At 44.4% G+C, this 9693-nt stretch overlaps 1 non-coding gene across 1 annotated transcript; it reads right to left on the bottom strand.

Annotated features, from left to right (window-relative positions):
• Positions 1 to 2696: 2696 nt before the first annotated feature.
• On the bottom strand, positions 2697 to 2778 carry trnas-gcu (transfer RNA serine (anticodon GCU)). Its single transcript has one exon. It is a non-coding gene; the product is annotated as a tRNA-Ser (tRNA).
• Positions 2779 to 9693: the final 6915 nt, after the last annotated feature.

Raw genomic sequence — 9693 nt, 5'->3', positions numbered from 1 at the left:
TGCTCCATTTCAAATGAAGCTGCTCCAAATGAGATTGGATCTTGCGGTCTGATGTCCCAATGCTCTCTGCTGCTCCATGTCATGAAAAGCTGCTCCAGATGAGGTTGGAGTTCTGAGACTGATCTTGCAAAGCTCCCTGGTCCATGTCAAAAGATGCTGCTCCAAATGAGGTTGGATTTCGAAGTCTGATGTCCCAATGCTCCCTGCCGGTCCATGTTAATAAAAGCAGCTCCAGGTGTGGTTGGACCTCCCAGTCTGATGTCACAATGCTCCCTGGTCCATGTCTACAGACGCTGCTCCAGATGAGGTGGGAGCTCCCATCCCTGTCAGCTCCCTCACCTCTATACCATCATAGTAATATTGCTCACTGACCATTTCCACCACTGGAGCCATTGGTGGAATATCCGCACCAAGATACCTAATATTATTTTTCATCACCGCCGAATCATACTAAAATACTTCCTTTCTTCAACCTTATTTAGCATGTGCATATTGCAGTCAATCCGAAGTAAGATAATGGTGTTAATTGACGGATGTTCAATAAAAATTACATCTTATTTTTCATGTTGAGTAACTGCTACTTAAAAAGGACAATGCTTGTAATGAAATCACAGTTTTATTCCCTGTGAGCGAACGTGATTTGTATTATTTAAATTGAACTTGTTCGCTGTGTAAAATTTCAAAACAACATTGGTATTGTTGCCATCCACCTTGAAATGTGGTCATAGAGATGTCATTGAAATACACCCTTCAGTCCAACCTGTCCATGGCCGAACAGATATCCAAACCCAATCTAGTCCCACCCGCCAACACCCAGCCCATATCCCTCCATACCCTTCCTCTTCATATTCCCATCCAAAAGCCAGTTAAATGTTGACATTGTACCAGCCACCACATCCTCTGGTAGCTCATTCCATACACCGACCACCGTCTGTGTGAAAACGTTGTCCCTTAGGTCTCTTTTATATCTTTCCCCTCTCACACTAAACCTATGCCCTCTAAGTCTGGACTCCCCGATTCCAGGGAAATACTTTGTCCATTTATCGTATTCATGCCCCTCATAACTTCGTAAACATCTATAAGGTCAGCCCTCAGCCTCCAATGCTCCAGTGGAAACAGCGCCAGCCTGTTAAGACTCCCCCGAACGCTCAAATCCTCCAACCCTGGCAACATCCTTGGAAATCCTTTCTGAACCCTTTCAAGTTTCACAATATCTTTCCAATAGACAGGACACCAGAATTGCACGCAATATTCCAACAGTGGCCTAACCAATGCCCTGAACAGCCGCAGCATGTCCTCCCAACTACTGTACTCAATACTTTGACGAATAAAGGAAAGCATGCCAAACGCCTTCTTCCCTATCCTATCTACCTGCGTCTCCACTTTCAAGGAGCTATGAACCTGCACTCCAAGGTCTCTTTCTTCAGCAACATTCCCAAGCCCTTATCCTTATTTTTATAAATCCTGCTACGATTTGCTTTCCCAAAATGCAGCACCTTACATTTATGCGAATTAAACTCCATCTGCCATTTCTTAGCCCATTGGCCCATCTGGCCAGATCCTGTTGTAATCTGAGGTTACCCATTTCGTTGTGCACTACACCTACAATTTTGGTGTCATCTCTAACTTACTAACTGTACCTCTTATGCTGATATCCAAATCATTTATGTAAATTATAAGAAGTCGAGGACCCAGCACCGATCACTGTGGCACTCCACTGGTCACAGGCCTCCAGTCTGAAAAACAACGCTCCACTGGCACCCTCAGTCGTCTACCTTTGAACTAGTTCTGTATCTAAGTGGTTGGTTCTCCCTTTATTCCATGAGATCTAACCTTCCTAATCAGTCCTCCATGAAGTCCATATAGATCACATCTTCTACTCTGCCCTCATCAATCTTCTTTGTTACATCTTCAAAAAACACAATCAAGTTTGTGAGACTTGGTTTCCCATGAAAGCCATGTTAGGTATTAGAACGAAACGTCTGTTAATGACATTCGTTTAAAGACACTTTAGATGTTTATGCTGCATCATTCTGTGGTTATTGATCCACAGTTTACGTTCACTTCCTGCAGTTAACATGCTGATTTCTCCAGTTGTTCATAGTTCAGTGTGATGCATCCAGTGTGTGCATAACGAGAGGGAGCTTGCTTCCCACATTTTGTGTTTATCTGTGTCTTATATCCAGCCTTCATCAATGGCAAGAGCAAGGGGGAAAGGGCGAGATCAATGTGTAAGTCTGTCCATGCCAATCACGGCACCCACATCGGCAATTCTCTACTGTGCATTCACACCAGTTTTCTGTGCCGCTACACCCACCCCCTGCACCTTTTGAAATATCTCTATTATTTTGTGGTGTCTCTCTGTGCTCTTACCACCAAGATGAATCACTTCTACCCAACCTGCTCCAGATTTCATGTGACAAAACACTCATTAAGAATCCCATAGCATTAAAGATGCACATCGCATCTCTCGTTATTTGATTTCCCTGGATCTCTTTCATAAGATTAACGTTCACAGCAACTTGACTTGGAAAAGAAAATCGCGTCCCTTTTCATTATCCCCTTTCAGTCTACATTTCGTTAAGTTCAGGCATCAGTCTCAAATTAATCTTTGAGGTTTTGTAATGTGGTCGATGCAGACAAACTAACCATTGGAGTTCCAATTTCAATACGACAGGATGGTAATCCGAAAATAGCGACGAGAGTGGGATTCGAACCCACGCGTGCAGAACACAATGGATTAGCAGTCCATCGCCTTAACCGCTCGGCCACCTCGTCGTGTATGCATGGAAGGATATGACATAATCTCCCAGACCATCACAATCTCATTACCTTTGGCCAATCTCCCATTCACAGCCTCCAACCTCATTGTCCATGAACCCCACACTGCCCGATTCTACCTCCTTCCTAAGATCTGCTGTCTCTGCCTGCGCCTGTTTGACCCGACTCATCTCTTCCTACGTCAACACCTTCCTGTCTCCCCAGTCCAGGAAATTCGCACCTACGTTTGTGACACCACTTATGTACTTAATCTCACTAAAGACTTCTGTTTCCCTGGTCGACAACGCGTCATCTTCGCCTTGGAGATCCAGTCCATCTGCACATCCATCTGCCATGACGAAAGTCTCCAAACCCTCTGGTTCTTCATCTCGCCCCATCCCAACTTGTACCCTTCCACCGACACCCTCATCCAGCTGGCTGAACTGGTCCTCACCCTGAACAACTTTTCCTTCCAATCCTCCCACTTCCTCCAAACCAAAGGGGTAGCCATTGGCACCCACATGTGACCGAGCTATACCTGCCTGCCTGTTTGTCAGATATGTGGAATTATCCGTGTTTCGCAGTTACTCTGGCACCTCTCTCCACATGATCCTCTGCTACATTGATGAATGTGTTGGGTGTCACTTTTGTGCTCCCACGAGGAGGTTGAACAGTTCACCAACCAACACCTTTCACCCCGACCTCAAATTCACCTGGATCTTCTTGGCAACTCCCTTCCATTTCTTGGAATGACCAATGACAGACATATATTAAACCCCACTGACTCCCACAGCTAACAATACGACACCTCCTCCCACCCCACCTCGTGTCAAAACAGAATCCCTTATTCCCAATTCCTCCGCCTCTAGTGCATTTTTTCCCAGGATGACCAATTTCACCTCAGAAAGTCCAAGTTGGTCTCCATCCCACGTGTTTGACAATGCCCGCCAGTGCATCTCCTCCACTTCACTCACCACCGCCCTTAAACCCCACCCCTCCCGCAAGAAGGACAGAATCCCATGGTTCTCAACTTTCATCCCACCAAACTCAGCATAAATCATATAAGACTCCACCACTTCTGCAATCTCCAAACAGACCCCACTATCAGGTATATATTACCCTCCACACACCTATCAGCATTCTGAAAAGACCATTCTCTCCACGAACCCCTTGTCAGGTCTACAACCCCCAAAAAACACACACCCCACTTCTGGCATATTTCCCTGCCACCGCAGGAAGGGTAAAAGCAGCTCCCACACCACTCCATTCATCTCCGTCTAAGGCACAAAGGGATCCTTCCACTTCAGTTAGAAATTCACCTACAACTTACAATGTCATCTACTGCATCTGTTGAATCCAGTGTGGTCTCCTCGACAGTAGGGAGACAGGACACCTTCTTGCAGATCATTTCAGAGAACATCTTTGGGACACCCGTTCCCAGCAACTTCACCATCCAGTGACTGAACACTTCAACTCCCCCTCCCACTGCGTCAAAGAGTGCAGGTCCTGGGCCTCCTTCAGCGCAAAACCATAACCACCGAATACCTGGAGGACGAACGCCATATATTGCGCTTTGTGACTCTGTCACCTCACGGGATAAGTGTGGATTTGAACAGTTTCCTCATTTCCCTTGCCCCAAGTCCCAAGCCTCAAAATTGGCACCGCCCTCTGAACCCATTACATCACTGTTCCTTCTGAACTTTCATCTTCTCCCTCACCTTCATCCAACCACCGCTTTCCCCCATCCCCCCCATCCCCAAATCCCTTCCAATTATCTCTCAGTCCCGACTCACAAACCTTATTCTTGTTGAAGGGCTTATGCCTGAAATGTGGATTCTCCTGCTCATCAGATGCTGACTGACCTGCTGTGCTTTTCCAGCACCACACTCCAGACTCTGATCTCTAGCATCTGCTGTCCGAACTTTCTCCTAGGAATAATCAATGACCTCGGAGTGAAGATGTCCCTGGATTGCATTGATCACAGTGTGTCTGAGTTTTGCGTTTATTTTGGGTGAGGGCAGGCTGGATCTGAGACGAGCACTTAACACCCAGACAACGGGAATGGTATCAGATACAGACGTTAGGGCGGGCTGAAGTGAAGTGGAAAATTCAGTCAGAAGGTGGATCAGTGCAAATGCATCATATCACCCAGACTGTAAAAGACACGCAGAAGGAGCAAATCAACTTCAGTGCAGGCACAATGACAGATACAGTGGAAAGAAGACAATACAATACACTGAGATGGAGTGGAATTATTTATGAGAAAGAATTAAATATTGAAGCTATTTTACATAAAGATTGCCCTCACATTGGAAAAAGGAATTTCCTGCAGTGTAACGGTGATATTTGCCTGTGACATCACAATGCTGAGAGACACTGACATATTATCAACTGTAGTAGCGTGGCCAAGTGAAAGCATAATCGGCCCATCAATCAGAATTCAATACTTCAAAGCTCTCCTCTGCGCTGTACAACCTATTTGCTGCTCCTGTCGTCAGATCCAAATCGCTTCACAGTGTATCTTTTTCTGCTTCCTGCCTCACGTAAACACTTGAAACATGATCCAATCCCCAGTGTTTCCGCTTTAACCCATATTTTGTAACTCCCGCGCTGACACAGGTACGAGTGACCAATTGGCCTTTTTGAGCGCTCGCACTCTGTATGATCTGTGCACTGTATCTGATCTGCAGGACACACTGTAGAAATTATCCCATCCCAGCGGACTGAGCTGCCTCCGTTGATAGAGCTGTCTCCATTGGTGGAGTATCACACAGTAACAGCCAACATCTTTTGATGTCATCCTCGAAGGTACTTTCTCCAAAAAAAAGGAAGACTGCGGGAAACTGCTGTTGTCAGCGCGATGTACAGAGACCCAGCGGGAGCCTTGTGGGCCACAAAACCAGAAATCAATGGATAAAAAGATTCTTCTTTTTAGAAGAATCCAATTCAGACCATCAGGTGAACACTTCCTGGGGAGAAAATGGATGTGGGAGAGCTGACAGTCTCAACTGGTTCCAGCATTTACAATCTTGGTCCGTATGACAACAAAAGCAGAAACCGGGAACTGTTTATCTTGCTTCTGAAAAACAGGTTATTAAATTTTGAAGAGCATTGATATTTCTCCCTGATGTTCATGAAATGATCAAGAGCAGAGTACGGTTCCCTGAGTATGGTCTGACTTCTGGGTTATGGACTGTGATATTCTGCTGACATGATCTGAACACCAATAAAGAAATGACTCAGTGACAAGATCTGCTGAATTGGATTCCGTGAAGAACAGAAACCGATGTAATGAAAAGAGCCACAAGAGCGGGAATGCAGCAAATTATTTTCCAGACTCGAGAAGAGTGCACAGTGCTCTTTCCAGGGGTCAATATCTGTGCAAGTTGACCGAAACAGCGTTGGGCGTTATTGTAAAGCATCTTTTGTATAATGGTGCAAAAGCACGGAACTTTTGTATAGAGAGGATAACTTCAAAATCCCCAAAGAGGCAAAACACACAAATGAGGTAAAGAACAAAGTAACCACACAAATTGGTGTTACGCCATGGAGTAAACTTCCCTGCTCAAATTTCGTTCAAAATCGTTCTCTGTCTAATTCCTAAGACTGATATTCGAACAGTGAATGGTCTATGTCAATAAAAACTGCTCTGATCTCACAACTTCAGCATTTCATACCTAACCGCTTAAGTATGACTGGCAATAGTAATTGATCCCTCACTGTGTTACTTCAGCACACGTCGAGAACAAATAACTATAAGAGCAACAGTCATGTATGTTACTGGGATTTGACCCGATTCTGTTGCAACCAATCGATTCAGCTGTAATTGAAATTGTTTCCACCGTTCCTGTGTCGGTTATAGGTTTGCATAGCTTAGTGGTGAGTTTTCATTCATTGAATTGGACCCAGCATCCTTTCTCAGGTTGAAATATACAGGGATATAAAGACATGATGAAAGACACGGTCAGTGTTTACTGGACTATGAAGACGCGAGGAATGACACGGCCATGATACCATGTCGTTATTAACGATGGAAATGAGGTTTACTGGTAGATAAAGCCACGAGAAATGAAAAGAGGGGGTTTAAAGGGATGGTAGTATTCAATAAGGAATAATGCGGGAGAACTCAGGAAAGACTTAGTTGTGTCCGAAGAGAGGTTATTCAGCTGATGTGAAGTTGTTACGAGTAAACACGAGGGAAATTCCGTCGTTTAGATGAGTGGAAACTAGACGTTAGAACTTCAAACACATCGGGACATGATAAAGAAGGTTGGAAAGCGAATGCAAGCAGACAAGGCATGAATTATATTATATTAGATTAGATTAGATTAGATTACTTATAGTTTGGAAACAGGCCCTGTTGAGCAACAAGTCCACAACGACCCGCTGAAGCGCAATCCACCCAGACCTATTCCGCTACATTTACCCCTGCCCCTAACAGTACGGGCAATTTAACACAGCTAATTCACCTAACCTGCACATGTTTGGACTGTGGGAGGAAACAGGAGCACCCTGAGCAAACCCACGCAGCCACAGGGAGAATTAAACAGCGACAGTGATTCTGGACTTCCTGGATGGAGATGCAAAATGGAAACATTCTCGAATTGGTAAACATTCATAGGAAAGAAATTGCATAACACCTGCAAGTGAAAATGTTAAGTATAAGAACAGCTGGTGGAGTTGGAAGGTGCAGCAACTCATTCGACATGAAATATTTAATACTGTAAATGCACTGAGCTGTTTGGTTTAGCTCTGCATTGAATGGAAGTCAGTTAGCTCAGTCCACTGACTAACTGGTTTAAGAGAAAAATGAGACCAACAGCGTGGGATTAATTCTCTCACTGTCTCAGGTTTCCACAAGGATCATCATGTCCCTCGCTCACCTGGTCTGTAATACTGTGGTGACTCTAGTGAGCAAGATTTGGCCTGTCGATGTAAAATATCATTGTCATTGCTATCTGTTGTCTTGAACATTTGGTCATAATCAACCGAAAGGGGAGTGAGTCCAATTAATTCTCTTTTATCTCCGCTTGAAAAATCCTGCGCGAAGACTCAACCTGATTCCAGTTTGATCCTTTGTTCCTCCCAACAGCAAAACTACTTTCCCAGATCCTTTACCAGGTTTACTGACAACAGTCAAACTCCACAAGGAGTTAAATCTTATACTTTCGATTGATTGAATGCACTGTGCAGCTTGCAGGAAGTTGAATGATGTGAAACGATTTTTACAGACTTCCCCAGGATGTAATCCAGTGCTGGGTCAGCAATTTTAGGAAGGTCATCATGCTAAAACTTCACCTCTGGTTCTCTATACATAGATGGATATTCACCTGGGGAATATTTGCAGATTTTCTATTAATAATTGGCATATTTAACAACGGCAAAACATTTCCCCACATCAGAAACTGGAATTTCCAAGCCAATACTACTTTACTCAATATTGTTTCCAACTGCGCTTCAGTCTGATACTTCAATAATCCCTGGTAACAGCATCTTTAGATAAGCATTGAACTTACAACCTTGGCATGTTATGCACCTTTAAGTATACGGCACTGACGAATTGTGTGACTGGAGCCGCAGACAGCGAACCTGTCATGTGACCTTCACGTACCTTGGGAACTGTAACTCAACTGCTCGAGTTTTGCTGTGATTATTATATTCCCTACAGTATGGAAACAGACGCTTCGGACCCAAAAGTCCACATCAACTCTCCGAAGAGTAACCCAACCAGAAACATTTCCCCTCTGACAAATGTACTATGGGCAATTTAGAATGACCAACTCACCTGACCTGCATAACCTTTGGACTATGGGAGGAAACTGGAACATCCGGAGAAAACCCACACATTCACGGGAGAATGTGCAAACTCGACACAGACAGTCCACCGAGGCTAGAATCGAACTTTAGACCCGGTTGAGGCAGCAGTACAAACCATTGGACCACAACACTGTGGGATCTTTGGTGGTGGTGTGCTGCCCCACTGGTACCTCAGTCACTCACCCTGCTTCATTTCCCTGAACCGTCTGGTTCTGAAATTAAAGCTATTGCAGACAAGGTGAAACTGACATGAACCTGTGATTATTGAAGCATCAGGTTCACGAAAAGGATAAAAAAAGGGACACCAAAAATGTGAAAAAAATACACAACATTGAAAAATGGGTTTCTGTTGGTTCCTGCGTTGCTTACAGACAATGTTACATTGCCGCTGTCGCAGGGATTGTCCTTCGATCGGCTTCATTCGGCATAGAATTCGAATCAATGAAAGTTCGCCAAATTCCTTCTGAAAATTCATACAGGTAACATGAAATATTTTGCACTATTACGACATTCAAGAACACGTTGCACAGTTTGCATGAATACTGAAGATGTAAGAATGTTATGCAATAACAAAAATCAATTACAGTTTAAATCGTAAAGTAGGAAGAATTCAAAGAAAGTCTCAGCATGACAGAAATTCACGTGACCAGAACTGCAGCCCAGCAGAATGGAAACCTGTCCCTGAATCCCAATATCCACACGTTTGCTTGCTCCATGTACCCAGTTGGAAACCTGTGTGAAGGAGCACGCAGTCTGACAGAGCACCTGAGAGAATCCTTCACTGTCTGATCTAAAGCAGCAATAGGAGCTGTCTGTTCTGGCTGTGAGAGCGGTGGGGTAAAGAGGAGGACTTTGATATTCCGTTGTGTAGGTTCACATTGCCCCCATCAGGTTAATTTTGAAAACCTTCTGTAAGAAACAGCACAGAGAGACAGGAACAGTAGGAGGCTTGTCCAAATACGTGTCCTACACACCGTTTGATATCATCATGGCTGACCAAACACGTCAATGTCTTTACCCAGCTCATCCACAACATCCTGCCACAGAACGGGATAAAGACATTTAAGCAATCGAACATTTCTATGCATTTGGGAGGGAAATGTGTTTAGAGACAAT

This window comes from Chiloscyllium punctatum, chromosome 6 (genome assembly GCF_047496795.1).
Source record: "Chiloscyllium punctatum isolate Juve2018m chromosome 6, sChiPun1.3, whole genome shotgun sequence".
Lineage (NCBI taxonomy): Eukaryota > Metazoa > Chordata > Chondrichthyes > Orectolobiformes > Hemiscylliidae > Chiloscyllium > Chiloscyllium punctatum.
This window is presented reverse-complemented; position numbering and strand designations above follow the sequence as displayed.